A 19,786-nucleotide genomic window follows, 5' to 3' on the forward strand; every position below is an offset into this window, starting at 1 on the left:
CAGAGCTCCCAATTGGAGCTCTGAACGAAGCGTAGGAGACAAATAATGTCAGAATTGTTTAGATCGCTGATATCGTTGAAGTAGTAGTCTCCAAAGTGGATTCTACGTCTTTATGATAAGGCATGCCTTCCTATTGAGCAGTGCCCAGTCAGGACACCTATAACCTAGCTAATGTGCAATCTTCTCAGAGAGATTAACTGTTTTGAGCGCCTGACGCTAAGATTAGGCCAAATTAGTTTAGTCGCTAAACAGGTGGTGGTGTTATTCCACCTGAAGTTTGTTTTCTCTATGGTATCTTGCTTTGGCATAAGTTTACATGTAGCTAAGGGGATACCCATGCTAGCAATGTGAGCCAGCAGAGGTAAAGTTGATCCGCTTTTTGCAAGTTCGTCAGCTCTGCAGTTTCCTGGAATGTCTCTATGGCCCGGCACCCAGAAAAGATGAATGTTGAACTGTGTAGCCATCTCCGTAAGAGATGATCGACAGTTTAGGGCTGTTAGTGGAGACAGATTCTAGGGACTTTAACGCAGCTTGGCTATCCGATAAGATGCGTATATCATTAGTTGATATAACGTTTTCTCTAAGCCATGATGGGACTTCTTTTATAGCCAGGATTTCAGCTTGGAACACGCTACAATGATCGGGTAGACGAAAGGAGAGACGTAAGTTTAGTCTGTCTGAGTATACGCCTCCACCAACACCATCCTCCGTTTTTGATCCGTCTGTATAGAAGTTTATAGGATCATCGTTCAAAAATGATGTATTCTCCCAAGAAGACCCGGGAGGTATAGTCACTTTGAAGCAATAGTTATTAAACTGAGGATGGGGTATGGTGTAGTAAATATTATTGTTTATAGTTCTGAAGGAATTCAAAATAGTGGTGTGGCCAATTCCATTATTGATCCACAGAGAGGAGGCTTGAAGCCTCCTTGAAGCGGCCGTTTGGTTGCTGAAAATGTCCAGCGGGTAGAGCGAAGTGCTCCTCCCATACACAGGCAGGCTGTTCGTTGGACTTTGCTGAGTTTATCGCGATTTGTCGCTATATTTAGCGCCATCCACCATACCGCTACTCCATAAGTAAGGATCGGCCTTATGACCGAGATGTATAGCCAGTGTGTAATGGGGGCTGTAGGCCCTTATTGTACGTACTATACTGTGTAGAGCCGTTTCAACTGATTTCCCTTTGTTGTAGGCGTGTTGAGCCTTTGAAAGGAGGGACTTATCAATACTTGTCCTTAAGTGGATATCGATCAAACGTTCAAAAGTTTTGAGAAGGAATGATGATAAGCTGATAGGTCTTGGGTCTTTAGGGTTAACGTGGCTGGATTTTCCAATTTCTCTAAGCATCCCAATTCTAGTCCTTAGGTGCCTAGGAACTGTTTCAATCGATAGTCGGTTATTTAGGGATCAATTGCTGCATCGTAATGCATTGTTGAGAGTAATGTGACCGACTTGTTTCTTTTTGGGACATATGAAACAAGTGTCGGGTCTTTTTTGAAGCCAAAAAATGAACTCTTGATTTCTCTAGCTTTAGAAGCCTTAAATTTCTTAGGTATTGCAGGTCTTTTAGCTTTTATTGTACCCACAACAGTGATTTTCTTCTGCAAAAATTCCTTAGTTAGAAGTAGGTTCGTAAAATAATTATTTATTGTAACATTACAACTCAAACCGTAGAGTGGCTCCAGAAGTCTATGGACAACATCATTCACCCTGAAACGGACCTTAAGGCTGTGTTCCAACGTATATTTCAAAGTCGTATAAATACGGAAACTTTGTATCCACTACTATGAAGATTTTTACTCCGAATTCATTTGGTTTGATAAATCCGCAACGACCTCGAAAACCCACAAGTTGTTCATCCAACATCAAAAAGTCACTGGGAACGAAATTACTGCGGCAATTGACAGTGAATAAATCTACAACTTTTCTTATTAGGGCCAATTTATCAAATTCTCGGCGTTGAGCTCTGTCAGTGACGTCTTCAAATCTTATAGTTCTCAAAAGAAAACGAGATCCGTTTATTGAAATCGCCGTGTATACTATTTTCTATATTATCTGATTCCGAAAAGTCGTCAGAGTCTTCCAATCCAGTTTCGAATTCTTGAATGTCCACCTCACGCTTACGAACCAGGTTTTCAAAATCCGGTAACGGTCCAAGTTCCTCTTCTTTACTGTCAATTGGATTATTGAAGCCATCATCAGTCTCCATCTCCAAAAGCCATCTACCTAGGTTTGAATTACTCATGATGAAAAACCTTTATTTTCTAAGAAAACAGAAACAGATATCAAAACAAATTGGTACACGAATACTCGCGCGGACTACTTAAGCTTACCAAAATTTTTACACGTATATTCGCGCGGACTACTATGATAGACAAGTGACTTTGACATTTAATTACATAACAATGCAATCGCGAACACGTGAAGTGAGAAACTGACCTGTTGACAAATTTAGGTAATGAGGCTTATCTGAACTGACACTAATCTGACATTAAAAAAAAACTGTTAAGTTATGAATAAAACTGTTACTGTGGCCTACTGTAGTAGGCCCCGCTTGCACTACAGTGTTAATTCAGAAGAAAGAGCATATATAATAACCAAAAATGTACGTATGTACGTAAGAAAGTTGTCAAAAGTAATTATTTAACACCGCATTTTCTAATAGGGACTTGACAATTTCTGAACGCACTTTTTCAATAACCATTTAACTGTCATTGTCAATGTTTTCAGAAAAACTCAATCATGCCAGTGAGACAATGAATTGGCCGAAGTGTCAAAAATATCGCTGCCATTCAAATGTCCTTAGAAATTGATTCAAATTATTCAATTCTACGGCTTTCTTAAGAATTGGGCATTTATTAGACCACATTATGGCGTATTTTGCGTGAGAATATATGAAACGATAAGGAACGTTTTCTGACTGGGAAAGTTGTCAAGTTTTCTCTTGATTTTACGCATCTTGAAAAAATACATTCACTTATAAATTTTGAATAAAAGATTTAATATTGGAACAGCTAGCTTTTTGGCAATTTTCACTTTTGAACATTTCATGACATTTGACAAGTAAAAACTACACACTGGAAAAATGGAACGATACAATCTTCAACAACCTTTTGAAATTGTTAAAATTCACTGCAAATTTTTTTTATTTATTTTTAGTTATTTAAAAGTTTTGACTTTAATTTTACGATCTGTATTTTTTAATAATTTTAGAATCTATGGCGCAAAATTTTAAACAACCTATTATTAAGGCCTTAGCACGATACTAGTTAACAATTTACTATATACATAGTAAACTACTAACTTTTCACTAATTTTAAACACTTTTTATTGTTTTGCTAACTAGTATCATGCTAAAACTAAATATTTTATAAAAAAAAAGAAGATCACTACTTAATGACAGATTGCAACTATTTTGAATATTAACACCTACCAATATTGAAAATTTATCCTACAAGGTAAAAGAATTATTGTTTAACTGAATCCTCAAACATTTAATAATCTTCTTTCTCCGAAAACATTTCAAATTAATTCACTTTTTATCATATCTATAAATAAATTTTATTTCACAATTTATCAATTTTAAAACACTTTGTCACATTTGAGAAAAATGACATATGTCATACAGATTTATTACGATACTAAAAAGATATGGTGATTTTAACTTTAGTAAAATGTTAAGAAGATAGTACGATACTAAACTGGTTTAAAATTATCAAAATCCTTTTTTTAACCTAGTATCATACTAAAAATGATTTAACATCGTACTAAATCTTCTAAAATTTTGCGCCTATGTCATTGTGCAACTGCATAATGTAATGTAACTGCGTAATGTAAAAGTGAAACCTGTTGTTTTCAGTCATTTTTGAGTCCTTGCAAAGCGGAGTCTATTACAGAAACGTCAATAGCAGCTGATGCAAATCACAATAAATATTTTTTTTTTAAATTAGCTCAGTGTTTGTCGCACATTTCAATGAGCAAATAAATAGTTAAGCTTATTTTGATCTAATTATTTTACAACAAGATAAATGTCGAGCGTCATTTTAAAAAGTTCATTAAGTTTCAATTACCATATGATTTCGAATAAGGGTATTCAAACAAAAGTCAAAAATAATTTTAAGATTTATTAAAAAAGAAAAAAAGTGTTTATCTATACAGTTATGTAGGCATTACAAATATAATAAGACTTCTATTATCATGTTATGCATACGTGCCTTTTTGAAGTCATACTAGTTATAACCAGCATTATATGATGTACATATGTAGTTTATCAGTTAATTTTTGTTTTGTGTCTGATGTCAAAATAAATATGGCAAATATCTTTATTGACTAAAATAAATATTTTATTCAGAGAAAAAAAAATAACGATACTTATTATTTGTTTGTATGCAAACAGGTATAAAATTTTAAACAAGTATAATCACACCAAGTGGACAAAAATAAACAAAACAAGATTATTAAAAAATAAAATCCGAACTGTCATAATAACGTGTGATGTTTTGGACTTCTATTAAATCGAAAATGTAAAAATAATATACTTTTATTTGTATGTATTTGTATATACATCTTTATATCTACAATAATGTATTAAATGCATTTTATTTGTGTGGAATTTGAATTTCCAAAAATAAGAACTCAATATTGTTGGGCCTTTGTTTGATTTACTTTTTTGTTTTATTGTTAAATTAATATGAACTATGTCATGTAAACAATACATTATTTACTTGTTGATTATGTATTCATTTTAGACTTAAAATAGCATCTGTAGATATTTACCTTATCATGAAAGAGATTGTAAATTATTTCGTCGTTTGCATTTTCTTTGGGATCAAAATTTATAAACTTCTTTAATTTGGAACACACAAAATGAATGGATTGACAGTTGAATAAATTAGTACATCTACATGTCATCCAACTACAGTGGTCGGCATAACTATTTTGACAGAGTGAATATCTTGTTATTTTGATATTTAAAAGATTTTTTTGGCAAAACTGAAATAGGAATTGGATCTTAGGCAAAAAATGGATAATTTAATGGCACAGTTATGTTATTATAATTAGATTAATTAGTGAATACATATAAACAAAAATCTCTTTTTGTTATGGAATAATTATTTTAACAGTTTTATTTTAACTTAAAAAAAAAACACGATTTGTAGAACTTAAAACTAAATTATTGATAAATTAGTAGAAAATGTAGCCTCTTTTAGCATCTATGACTTTTTGAAGTCGTCTTGGAACTGATTCTACAAGTTTCTGTAGTCTTTCTTGAGGTATTTCTTCCCAAAGAGTTTCCACCTCAAAAATAGTCTCATCCCTCCTGCGACTCAATAATGAATTCCTCTTTCCTTTTATATAAGCCCATACATTTTATATGACATTTAAGTCACGGCTTTGGGGTGGCCAGTTGAGGGTTTTTAACCCAATGCCATTCAGAAACTTGGTGATCATTTTGCTTTTGTGGCAAGGGGCATTGTCTTGTTGAAAAATGATGGAAATGCGTTATCATTTAACACATCTAATTATTTGCTTTGGTTCATGGAGCCATCGATTGGGACTAGGTCCCCATGACCGCTTGCAGAACATGGACATAGACAAGCTGTGCAAGACTAGAGAAAACTTTTTATTCACTTCTTTTCGCATTCGAATAGATTTCTTTTTAGTCGATCCATAAAACTCAAAGGAACTTTCATCAGTCCATAAAACTTTGTTCCAGAAGCTAAGAGGCTTATTTACATATTCCCTTGCGAATTTCAATCTTTTTAATTTGTTCTTGGGAGTTATAAATGGTATCTTTCTTGCGGTATACGTCCCAAAATTATATTCTTTGAGACGTCTGCGAATTGTTCTTTCACTCCAAGCTTTTGGTGGTTAATGCAGGATTTTTGGTGAATTCTCTCAAAATGTGCCTGTCTTCTTTTAGAGTAGTTTTTCGTTTTTTACCCTTCCGTGGTAGATTTTCTACAGAATTCGTTCTTTTATGTTTGTTTTTTTGGTAGAACGCGGTTTGTCTTAATAAATTCAGTTCTCTGCATAGTTATTTAATAGACACCGGAATTAAATCTTGCGACAATAGATGCTCTCAACCTCAATACTTAGTTCTGCCGTTTTAACCATTAATCGGATTAATAAATTCAACTTTTTAATATTGTATGCTTTAAATTTGTAAAAAAAAAATTATTTAAACTTACCAAGCATACAAAAGAACATCCGTCAAAATAGTTTTGTCACTCAGAAAATAGCACTTTAAATACAAAAAGAGCAGCCTTGCAGCAGAACACCATTCAAACGACTGAGTTTGACCATCACGTGATCTATTATCATATGCTTGTTAACTTGTTATCGATTTGCTCTCTTTAAACTTTAACAGTTACAAATTATTATTACAAGAGCGAGAGATGTACATCTGTCAAAATAGTTATGCCGACCACTGTATAAACAAAGAACTCTGATTTTTTATATTTTTTTTCAATTACGTGAACATTGGGTGGAAAAGAAGAATTATTATGGTTGTCAGTGTTTTCTTTTATTATGTTTATTTAAATTAACAACAATCACCGTTAAATCTTTAAAGAATCATTTTTTCTAATGCCCAATCCCCCTATTGCAAGGATTTCTTATGTCGTTATAACGATTACATTATGGTCTACAAAGTTTTGTAACTTGCAATCATTTGAGGTTTAAGATAAGTTAGTACATTAAAAAGCTCTTTGGGACTTAAATTTATTTTGTGATGCCTTTCCATATTGTAATATTTGGTTTGGTCCGATAATTAAAACTTATTCACACTTTTAAATTTATTTTTATTTAAATCGCTCCAAACTTATTTATTGAACACTTTCAATTATTACTTTTTAAACACAGTCTTTACTTCATCGCAGTTTACAACCAATAATCATCCCGCTTCGCTTCCGAGCGCCTATATATGTATATACCTCAAATCGATTCGAGAAACTATTAGGTTGTTCTCGATGCTTAACGAAGAGAGTTCTCCTCTTATTCACTAGATGTTGCCCCTTCGAGGTTTTTGTATGCGCTGAATGTTCTCGAATTTAATTCTCCTCTTGATCACTAGATGTTTCTCGATGCTTAACGAAGCGAGTTCTCCTACTAATCACCAGATGTTGCCTCTTGGATCAGGACAATGTCTTCCCCGTTTCTTGCTAGACGGAAAAGGAGATCCGTTGCTCGAGGACTCAGGACTCCTGGATACTACACACTGTGTGTGACAGATAAAGGTGAACCTGGATCTTGTATACTAGTGAAACGTAGCATTAATGTATTTTTTACTCCATCATTTCAGTGACAAAGATACCACCGCAGCTAGGCTGGAAACAACCTTACCTCAGCTATGAACAGATCGCTTGAAAATTGCTTGTCCACTTATACACATAAGAGGAAACCACAATGGTGGGACTCAGAGCTTGACTCGCTAAAGAAAGAATGCAGGAAACTTTTTAACCTCAAGACTAGCCTCTCACTGGGACTCTAACAAAGAATCCCTAACAGCTTCAAACCATTTAAATCTGCAGGGTCAGATGGGATAATACCAGCCGAGTTACAAAAGACTTCTGACATAATTGCACCAATCCTTGAGGCAATTTTTACTAGCTGTCTTTACCTGGTCCATGTTCCTCGGCATGGAGAGAATTGTTTATACCCAAAGCAGGTAAATGGTCGCAAGTCAATCCTAAAGATCTACGACCTATAAGTCTATCATCATTCCTTCTTAAGACCTTGGAAAGATTGATTGATATCCATTTAAGGGCAAGTATCGATACAAGACTTCTGTCTTCGTCTCAACATGCCTACTGTAAAGGTAAATCGGAGGAAACAGCGTTACACACTTTAGTACGCACCGTCGAATATTCCCCCCATCATAAAGGGTCACTATGGTTGCTTTTCTTGACATCGAAGGTGCCTTTAACAATGTGGACACATCTGTAATCACATCTCTAAATGTAAAGAGTTCGCTTCGGGGTTAACTCAAAATTGGGCAACTCTTCTGGGAGACGATTCGTTAGCAGAGGGACACCGCAAGGTGGTGTTCTATCCCCTCTCCTCTGGAACCTAGTGGTAAATGAAATCCTAACTAGTCTGGATGCGGAGGGTTTCAGAGTGATAGCCTATGCGGACTACGTTGCTATAGCAGTTTCAGGAAAGCATCTTAACATCCTAAAAGAACTCTTACAAAATGCCTTGGACAGACTAATACTTTGTGTTCCAGGCGGAACTTTTGGCGATAAAGGAAGTCTTGTCCTGGCTTAAAGAAAACGTGATATCAACATCTGATATCAGTATTTTCTCAGATAGCCAGGCCGCTATCAAATCTCTGGACTCTGTCTCTACAAACTCTATAACAACCCATAACTGTCGATCATGTCTAAAGACGATGAACCAGTTCCTCATCTTCTCTGCACATGCCCTGCTCTGGCTCGAAAACGCTAGAACTACCTAGGAGAATTCTTCTTTAACGACCTTAAAGATCTAAATCATATCAGTATAATCAGCCTCTCACGTTTCGTAAGGGACTCAAACCGGTTCCATTGAACTTAGGAGGAAGCCTCAAGATTTATGTGGTATCACAATGGGCCATTAAACTGGCCTAAGTGTGTCCGTTTCCATCTTGGATAGCCACTATGACATAACCTATCCTCATCTTAATAACTATAACATTTGACAAATCTTAAGATTGCTCTTGTTCTTAAAAGAAACTTTCCGTCATTCAATATCCAATACGTGGACAATTGTCCAATTTATCGAAAATACAAAAATTTGGTTGTCTAGACGAGTTCAAACGATTGCAACTATTCGGCCAATTTTATGATAGAAATTTTGACGACGACGAATGGCTGCCCAATTTTGTTTGTTCTGTCACTTTTGACAGATAAAATTAGTGTTTACATGGATAATAGAAAATTGGTTAAAATTGTTTGCAAAACATCTGTCAATATTGGCATTAGCTTTTGTTGCATTAATATTGAACATATTTCTTCATATCATTTAAACTACGGCAGTAAAATATTATTCAAATCCGCTATTAATGATTCTCATAGAAAAAAAGTTGAAGGTTTGAACAAATTAGTATTTATTATGATAGGTTTCCTTGTGTCTTTGAAATGTCTCAATTTGACAGGTCATGAATTATTTAATCGTCGAAGGTTAAGATTGCCCATTTATTTCCATAATATGCAACTTTTTAACTTTTGAAGTAAGTTTTAAAAAAAATTTGACAGCCAGATTGACCATTTCAATGACAGCTATTTCTATTTCCTACATTTTTCGTCTTTCCCCAGCTGTCAATCATCGTCAAACCAAAATGCATTTTGGATTTTTGGGCACATGAACGTCTGAATTTATATGTGACCAAAGCATTAGGTATCGATACACTGAAAAAAGACAAGTCATTTTCTTGCTATAAAGTCACCAGCTTATTTAAATATATGAACATATTTGGCCTTCGCCAATAGCAATACTAGATAAATTCATAAGCATTTATCTAGAATTTAAACAAAAAAAATATGTGAACTTGAAATTTATCAATCAAAAATCCAGAATAAACCTTCATAGTTAAAAAAAAATAAACAAAAACAAACAAAAGATTAACCAGAAACAACTTCAAAACGATGAATCAAATAAAAATATCCTTGACCATAACCTAGAGAGTTGTTTGATTCTTTCTCTTTCTCATATAGAAATCATGTCAAGACCGTTTTGTTGCCAAAAATTCAAAAAAAAAAATGTTGTTTATTCAAAATATTTCGTTTTTTTTTCAAGGTCAAACAAGCACTTGGAAAATAAGTATATTTCTAGGTAGGTTATTTAATGTACAAATAAACTCAACACTCAACGATATATACCAGTATCTATACTTATTGACAACACAGACTTCAAAATTAAACCAATACATTGGACGGCAACGGCGACGCATGGTGAACAATGTATGAGTGAAATACCAATATCCTATTCTCTCTTCCTTCATTCTTTGAGGCTTCGAGCACATTTATTACTAATTCAACAAATAAATAATTGGAGTAATAAAATAATCACCAATTTTTTATATTCTTAAAGAAATATACATTATGGAAGTATGTTTGTGTGTGCAATTTAGCACATGGTGAACTGTCATAGTCCGGAAAGGAGTGTTGTTGGAATGATATTTGGATAGATTTGTTCGATATAACTTGTCACAATGCAAACTTTAGAATGTCATTTAACTGTCAGAAAGTTTAGATGATATTGTTTATATGATGATTTAGATAGATTTCACTTTTTTTTCTTTGACCGTGTTCACATTGGACTTTTTTGACATCTAACTGTCTTAAAATAGCCTAACATTAGGTTCATTACCTTACCTTGAATTTTTGTAATTTTGTATCATGATAAAAGTCCAAAATATTGTCATATTTATGAAAAATAGTTAATTCAGACACTTTGGCATTAAAAAAAATAACCAACAGAAATTCAGAGGAAATTAATCTTTAGAGAAAAATAAAAATTCGGAGTAAGGGAATTTTTCAAGTGAATATTTGACGTTTATGACGTAACTCTTGTCATTTTTTTGAAAGTCATATCCATCATAAAGTAACACTACTTCGTAAATTATTGTCACCATTTTATCCAAGCTCTTTTTTGAAAAACAATAGCTTTCCAAGAAAATTGCCCATAAGTGTGATCATTGATGAAATAGAAACAACGAACAAGTAAACTTGCGTCAAAGTTACGATGACGTTTGCGCGTACATTCAACCGAAGAAAAAGGAAGAAAAACAACAAAAACAAACAAGTTGGCCCGGATGAATACATATACATAAATCATGTAAGTATGTATGCACATGTTTATAAATAATGTAAACGCAAACTCTCTTTTATGTCTCTAATTTAATCTGAAAAAACAACTTCACACTTTGCAGATGGCAGCATAAGCATTAGGCAGGGCGAGGGCACCACCGGCAAAACACAACAGTGCAAAAAGCCCACCTGAGATAGATATACTCCTCTCAGTTGAGTATATTTTCCTAATGTCTTTTCTATCCATTCTCTAGGTAAATGCATGAGCTTAAAAGGGAATTCCAAGGCACCAAGCAATGGAATGGTGGATGTATGAACAAACAAAAAAAACACAAGAAAACAGGGATTTTGTGTGTTGTGTATGTTTAAGGTTTAAGCAGCATTTTGTCTTTGTTGTGTTCCACTTGTGCGTTGAATTGAAATCTGGGATGAACAACTGGTTGAATGAAACAGAACCACAATATGCGGTCCTGTTTAGAATGATGATGCTTTCTCTCCTTTGGGATTGGGTTTTGGGATACACTGAATTTACACACGCACCCACACACACAGGTATAATAAATTCGTAGAGCGTACAATTTTGAACAAAGAAACGACGTGGAGAGAAGTTAAATTCAGCAAAAGCTTTTATAATCTCTTTGTTTTGCACTTTCCTTGACTTTGTACCAGAGCAAGAGCTATATAGATTTTACATCAGATAGCATACCAGTAGCCAGTCACCAGAGGCGATGTTTCTTCTTTACTCCTTCTGTTGTTGTTGCTGTTGGTCTATTGTTTTGATTATTTTATTGGATTTGTGTACTCTTTCTATTTTTGTTTTTGTTTTCTTTTTTAAACCAACCTACTAAAATAGTTATTTGTATTTTTCCGCTCGTTTTTCTTTTATTTTTGAATGAATACCATTTTAACATGAGTAATTTTGGAACTTTTAATTGTTAAAAGCTACATACAGTCAATCAAATTCATATTCGAATTGCCAATTTTTCTTAAGCATTAACTTCATTTATGCAATTCATAAAAAATTAAGTATGTACTGCATTACCAACGTTATTGGTCATCTAAAAATATTTTACTAAGAACTCACATTAAATTCATATTCGTACAGTGTTTTCTTTATTCGCAAAATCTACTTTAAGTAAGCGTTAAAAAAAGTGTCAAAAATATTTTCATCGTTTTATTGTTTTCATAATTCGATTGTGTGTCTTAAATTTATAAAAAAAGTAAAAATTAAACAAAATGGGGAGGAAACATTGCGAAACATCGGTTGAACTGAGGAAAATGCTAATAAAGTACAATAATTATGGTAAATCATTAAAAGAAGTATCCGAACTTGTTTGCAGATCAAGATCAACTATCCAATTAATCGTAAAAAGGTATCGTTCGGAAAATAAAATTGAAAATATGCCAAGAAACACCACACGCGAAATTTCAAGAAAAATCCCCGGACCAGTGCAGGAAAACTTGCTAAAAAGTTGCGACAGGAACTCAACAAGCAGTTTTCTACCGAGACGTAGACGTTGAGAAACTGCATTCGCGATCACGGTTTTAACGGTAGAGTTGCCAGAAAAAAACCTTTCATAAGTTCTGTGAATAGGTTGAAACGGCTAAATTTCGCAAAAGAGCACCAATCAAAGGATTTCGACTATTGGAAAAACGTAATTTTTTACCGATTAGTCAAAGTTCAATATATCTGGCTCAGATGGACGACAAACGGTTTGGCGGAAACCCAATACGGATCTACTTCCGGATCAGTGATGGTTTGGGGTTGTTTTTCTGCGGCTGTGGTAGGAAAATTACATGTAATTGAAGGAATTATGGAACACAAGAAACATATAGAGATTTTAAAACTAAATTTGGGTTAAAGTGCACGTAAATTGGGTCTGCAAAACCAGTTCACTTTTTACCAGGACAATGATCTCAAACATAAGGCACATAATACCAAGTTGTGCCTGCTTCACAATTGTGTTAAGGTCATGGAAACTCAGCCCCAAACACCGGATATGAAAGAGAACTTAAAGAGCAGATTCTGCAAGAATGTGACAAAATATCTAACGAAACAACGAAAAAACTTGTCCATGCCTAATCGACTCAAGCATGTTACTAAGAACAAGGGTTATGCTACAAAACATTAAAATTTATGTTTTTTTTACTGCGCTTAATGAAATGTACGAATATGAAATTGTTACTTGTTATTTGATTTTTATAGTTTGTGTTATTAAATGTTCTTTGTTTGTTGAAATATGGCGTTTTTCTTCTGGTGGACAATAGATGGTATTCAGATCTTTACTATAAGAAATAAATTAAAATATGATCATGAGTGGTTCTTGACAAATCCGAAAAAAATTTAAGTTGTTAGCTGATGCTGTACGAATATGAGTTTAATTGACTGTATGTACTGAACTGCAAAAGTTAAAACCGACACAGCCCCTTATACAAGAGTTTTAGGCTGGAGATTAAGCTCATTTAGGTACTTCACTGTTTTAAAAAAAATATTGCAATTAGATTAAAACGGGGAACTTTCCTTTTGCGTTAATTTAAAAAAGAAAAGCCTTAAATATTGGATAAATGTCATTATTTATGAAAACGCCATCCACCACAACAATTTTTCATAGCTAACATTGTTAACTTTGACGGCTTTGTTAGACCCTTCATAGATGTAGAAAGGATGTCCATCACGAAAAATATTGCAAGCTCCCACTACTACAAGAATGCTTGTTAGCTATAACTTTGAAGGCTTCGTTAAATTCTCCATATAAACATAACAAGAATGTTCGTCAAATTAGCAGTACTACGTCAAAATTTTAAAAAAGGAAGAAATTGTGACTAAAAAAAGCATACCTATAAAAGTATCATTCTTTTATTCCTAAACTATGTTTTCTAACAATGTTTTAGGGAAGGTATGTCATTTGTTTTAAAGAATTGTGGCTTCGTTCTAGAATTTTCATTCAATCAATCTGTCAGCTGTCACTTAAAAGTGATGAAATTTTACTTGAAACGTAACAATTACAACTGAAGCGTGAATTTCCCGCTTAAATGTAGCTTTACTAGATAGGTATTTATGCCACATGGCAACACTAAAATGTTCATTATCTGTAATCAATTTACTCAATGCATATAAATTCCCCAACATTCGAGAGCGTATAAGCGTAACGTACGCCTTCACTACAAACCAAATATATTCATAGGAACATACATACTTACAAACATAATGTGCATATATGTAAAAACAACACAAATATTTACTATTAGTTCTTTGTTTTTTTGTTTTGTTTTGTTTTATACGAATAGGAATACGATGAACGATTGCCAATGCCGCCGCCGCGCCGCCTGGTAGTTGCTGGCTGGCTGGTCTGTCCCGTCTCTGACAGGCCACCACCCGCCACCGCCAACACCATGGCCAGGCCAACACACCATGTGCAAGTTGTTTTCTACACGCCAATCTTTGTTTGTTCTCTTTATCAAAGCTTTGACATCATTTGAGATCACCGACACCGCGCAGTCGTTTTCATCGTTGTTATTCTTGTTCGTTCGGTTTTGGTTCGGTCTTCGGTGTTCGGTTTGGTTGCCTTTACGTATACGATACGATATGAACGAACAAAGCAAAATAACATTGGACTCCACTCAGCTATCAAGACTGAGAATTTGTTGCTGGTCTGGTCTTTGGTGCTGGCGTAAACAAGAACGAGATAGACAGCTTTCCTTCTATAAAAATGCATTGCATTTGTTGATACACACTTGTTTTTGCACTCATGTACTTGTAGGTACATACTAGATATGCCATGTGCTGTGCATATGCATCACAACACAAGTAATATAAAAAGTACTTACTTCATTTTGTATTTAAACTTGTACACTGTATACAGTACATACTTTCAATACCCACATGACATATCATGTGTGCATGCATAGCTTATATCGAAATCGACCCTCGCTGATTTGATTATGGAGAAACACAGTTAGGAATATGAATGTTGTTTAATATGTTATATTAGTTTAGTAATAATTTGAAGCAAACAAAAAACGGTAGCAGCCCCAAAAAAAAATAAGTAACACGTGTAGGGCTCCAATCGAGGAATTTCAAATATAAATTCGTAATTAAATGGACGCGTTCCAAGACTTTCTTATTCAATACTGAATTTGTATAGGTAAACGTATCTGAATTTTAAGAGCTTCTGATTGGCCAGCTTTAAGTTACATTTAGTGTCCTTTGATTTCAGAACTAAATTTTAATTTCAAAATTCAGATGAAAACTTTTTCACCTACAGGAAGGTATAAAATCAAGAACGAAGTTCAATTTAGACTTTTTGACATTTCATTACTGTATCTTTTGAACTGTCAATACCAAATTTATCATATAATATTTAATGTTCAATATGTTAAATTCGAATACCGTCGAACGCAAACGCATCGATTACAGAATTCAATAAGTAGGCAGCAAAGGCGATAAAATGTCGGATTTGGAATTCCGAATCTATCCGCAACTCATTGTATTCTATAGTCGAGATGAATGTTTTTGCATATACATTTTTTTTGGAACTTGGATAAAAGTTTGAACGTAAGAGATTTTTTATCGGTTCTTGTGAGACATTTTGTTTTAGGATAAATTTTGACTTTATCATATAGAAATATCAAATCCTTTGGTTTGATAACTAAATATCGAATCCGAATTTGAAGATAAATCCAAATCCATATTAGGAAAAAAACACATACAAAAGTCACTCATTTTATTAATGAACAAAAGTATTTTATATTCGCTCTGATATTTTTACAATTTTCTGTCCAAAGTAGAAGCACTAAGTAAGTGAAAAAGTTTGTATTTTGATGCATTCTAAAAAAGTCCATTGTTAATAAAACCTATATTACTATATTATAACAGGTTATCCATTTTGCGGTTTCAAAAGTATAGGGCTGGAATTCGACATCTGTCAAACTAAGCTGTTAAATTAATTTTTGTTTAAGTTGACACACACAAATTATTTAAACCTGCTACAAAAATGGTGATTTTGACACATCCACAAAAAGTCACTGTTAGGTGTGCTCTTTTTGTACGGAAATGTGATTGGGCCTTCCTTTTTCGAAAACAACGGAACGACTGTCTCCGTCAATTCGGAGTGTTATGGTCATATGATAACGCCTTTTTTTGCACCAAGATCATGTGATTTGACACCGCTGTATATTTTTTGTGGGGCTTTGTAAATTACCTTGTTTATGCAGGTAAACCTTTAAAGGCCCAACTATAATAGGCATAAGCTAGCATATGCGCGCATAAGTAAACGTGCGAATACAAAGAATCTCAATACGAGTGAACATATTGGAGTCTAGCTCCGTTTCGTTCAATTTTTCTCAGTTTCGTTAACTAAAGCAATGTTTGCTAATGCCTATTATAGTAGGGCCTTAACTCTTGAGCACTTAAAAACCAACATTCGTCAAGTTATGGTCGAAAATTATCTCAAAAGAATCGATGTTTGCAACAATTCACATGGTGGTCATTTAAATTATGTGTTTTATTTACGTTTACCTTTAAAACTTAAAAATTGATAACCCCGTATTAGAGGAACGACCGAAGCAACATTTATCAGTATATTCTAGTAGTTAATAATTTAAATGATTGCTCCATTACTGCCACCTGTTAAGTTTTTTTCAGTGCATATCAAACATTTAATTCAACCTGTTTAATGTTCTCAAAAAGTTAAGAAAGGGGCGACTTTCCATTGCCGCAGCACGAATTTCCTTCTGATTTTTTCTTTACAGTTAGGTAGGCGGTCAATAGAACATGTTTTAAATATTATGGCGAGGAAACAACTTTAAGTCATACAAAAAATATTTTCTTTTTCGGGCCCACTTGTTTTGTATTGCATTTTTTGAGCCTAAAACAAGTTTTTTTAATTGATAGCTAGAAATGTAAGGTGGCATGCTGCCCCGTTGCAACCACCCTGCTTGGAATCACTATGAGATTTGGGCACTAAAATCAAAGAAATTCCTCAAAAAATTAGCAATTATGGCAACACTGAACAAAAAACAGGTAATAAATGTCAAAATCAACCATTTTTGCGTGTTTTGTATGTAAAAAAGTGAACTTTTAAAATTAATTAAAAATAGAAATAAATGTTGATATAGTTATTATTTATTTTCACATATCTATCAAATAAAAAAAAACGCGAGTCACATTTCGTGCTGCGGTAATAGAAAGTTGAGCCTTAAGTAAACGCATGAACAAGAATAATAAATACTTCATTTTTTGAAAATAAATAACAGACGTTGAATTATTTTTGATATATTTTCCACGTGCTTAAGAAATAAACAAATAGTATTATTATCATAATATTGATCTTCGATTCGAGTTAATTTCTACTTTTCTCTTATTGGAAATGCTATTAACGTCAAATAAAATAAAAATCCACCTTCAAGTGAAGGTTCACGAGCTAGCAGATAAGTGTCATGACTCCATGTGTCAATATGATATCTTTCAATACATTTTCTGACTGTCACTCGAGCAGTAATTCTTAATTTCTGATTTTAAAATCATCAGTTTTGATCACCTGCGCAATTACTGAATGACGTTTTGGGGCCCTTTTAACGTAGTAAATCCTCTACTGATAAAATACGAAAGACAAAACAACAACAACAACTAAATAAGAAATATAAGCAATGTACCAGATTTTTTGTATTGCTTATGTTTGTTCATATTAATTTTCTTTTGAACAGGAATAACTCAGATTGCAGCTTATTGAGTGAATTGTTGCAATACGTTTAAGTGGAATTATATCTTTAAATAGACAAAGAATTCAAATATTTGTGTATTTACAAATTGTAATTAAAAACTGATTAAAATAGGTAAATTCAATTTTAATGGAGATAACCACGGATTATCTAATAAACACTTACACAGTACCCTCATTATAAAGGTACGTGCGTCGTCGACAAGCAAGTTAGGTAGTTTAGTACCTTACCTAAATTAGACAAATAAAAAGTGAACTTTAGCAGGTTTGAAAAAAAAATTACAAAAATTCACACCAAATTCAAAAATAAACTTACCTTTTTTTAGAGAAGTCAAATTAAAAATAATTCAAACTAATTATTGCAGCAATCGGATGGATGTTAGTAGGTAGTTGTAGGTTCAAAAATTCGCTCTTGTTGTTGCAAAACTTATGTTCCTCCCAAAAAGGAATTAAACTTTTTACACGTTTATACAGGAATTTTATTTGCGAAGCAATTAATTAATTCAATTATTTTTTGTTTTGTTTGTTTTGTATTTTTCAATAATAACCAGTGTATGACAGTATTCTAAAAATAAAATTTTATTCACAAAATATTCATCGGGTAGCAGCAAAATATAATATTTAAATAAATAAAGAAAGAAAGAAACAATCTCGCACGTAATTTCCTCACTTTGTTAACCAAATTCAAAAAACCAACTAGGAACGAGAACAACCACGAGCAACGATTTTCTCACTCAGTTCAGCAGGGAAATTGAGAACTAAAATTCAAATTTTTTGCAGTGTAGTATTGAGGTAGACTTTCTCAATGCTCCGAGCTCCGAGTATTCGACGACGAAAGAAACGATGAAAGGTAATAAACGAAATACACTCGAAATCCAAGAGTGCAATTAAATGAGAAATGGATGAAAAAAAAATTAGTTATGTACTACAGAAAAGCACGTGATATAATAAAACCCGGGACGGGGTAAATCGTAAATGTATGTTATGTACATACAGCGAAACGAGAGAAATCACAACAGAATGAGCAAAGCGGAATGCAAGAAAATAAAAAAAAGAACTTTATTTTATTTATTCTGGCGAGTTTGTACTTGTGTAGAAAATCGGACTTTTATTTTTTCTTGTCTCGAAAAATGGATTTAATTTGGATATGAAATGGAAAGACTAGCTGCGACGTTTAGAGGGATTTAAATTAATTCGAATTTGATAACACACGAGTCTTCGACATTTTTCATACACGTCGACCACACACTTAATTTGTTGTTATAGATCAAAATGTTATTGGACGTCACTTTTTAATGGTTGTTTTTATTTTAACGAAAATCTCAGCATTGACCCTAAACAAAGTTTTCAAATATTTGTTTTGAATTTCAATTTTATTTTATACCTTATACTTAATTTTTGAATGAAAGAGAATACAGGAATTGCGTTAAAAATACAAATTTTCAAACGTTCTCACGAGAACTTTCAACCAACAACTGCAATCTACAAGACTGTCGACAACAGTTCACAGTCACAGCCAAAAACAAAAGTTTATGCAATATTTTTTGTTTTACAAAACAACAACAAAGCTCCAATTTTGCCGATTCGTTTAATGTGCTTTACAAATTTTATCGTATCTCTCTTCTTCTACATTCTTTTCTCTTTGTTATTTACTAATTTTTGTACTTTGCTTTCTTCTTTGGTGAGCCCGGCGCGGCGTTTGGCTCTCAGAGTTTTCATATACAGTCACACTCCTGTTGCGCTTTTGAGTGTTTTTTTGTATTTGTTTTGCAGAAAGCTTTTGGAGATTTTTAGTTTAAAAAAATTGAGAAAAACACTCAATTTTAGTGATGCCATTTCACTGCAATTACAATTAAAAAATATTGTCTGTGAAATCGGAAATTGGTAATATTCTGGTAGACATATTTAAGCTATTTAACGAGTTATAGCTATCTTTGGAATTTTGTTGACAGATTGGTTATAGCTTTCATTTGAAATTTCTGTCAGTGGACAATAATCTTCTGATTGGAATTAAGCATTTTTGTGGTTAGAGTAGATCATTGAAAGTAAAACTGACAGGTGTTAATACAAATATAATGATATAATCAGAAATCAGGTGTTCATTAAAAACGATTTTATTATTGAAAATTTAAAAATAAATTAATAGAAAGAGAATTAAGCATTTTTGTGGTTAAAGAAGATCATTGAAAGTAAAACTGACAGGTGGGATGGGAATACAAATATAATGAAATAATTAGAAATCAGCTGTTCATTGAAAACTATTTCATGATTTAAAAA

At 33.2% G+C, this 19,786-nt stretch overlaps 1 protein-coding gene across 2 annotated transcripts in view; it reads right to left on the reverse strand.

Annotated features, from left to right (window-relative positions):
• The window catches only part of LOC129946528 (uncharacterized), a 121,838-nt gene extending 102,808 nt beyond the window's left edge, over positions 1-19,030 (reverse strand). Inside the window, exons 1-2 of one of the 2 annotated variants that reach the window (XM_056056743.1) lie at positions 18,894-19,030; positions 17,826-18,074 (exon numbers count right to left, since the gene is read on the reverse strand). The gene's annotated coding sequence lies outside the window, so the exon portion shown is untranslated. Of the gene's footprint in view, positions 1-17,825; positions 18,583-18,893 lie in introns of those variants that run through there. The other variant, XM_056056742.1, reaches the window with a different exon arrangement.
• Positions 19,031-19,786: the final 756 nt, after the last annotated feature.

The sequence above is a fragment of the Eupeodes corollae genome, chromosome 2 (assembly GCF_945859685.1).
Source record: "Eupeodes corollae chromosome 2, idEupCoro1.1, whole genome shotgun sequence".
Taxonomy (NCBI): domain Eukaryota; kingdom Metazoa; phylum Arthropoda; class Insecta; order Diptera; family Syrphidae; genus Eupeodes; species Eupeodes corollae.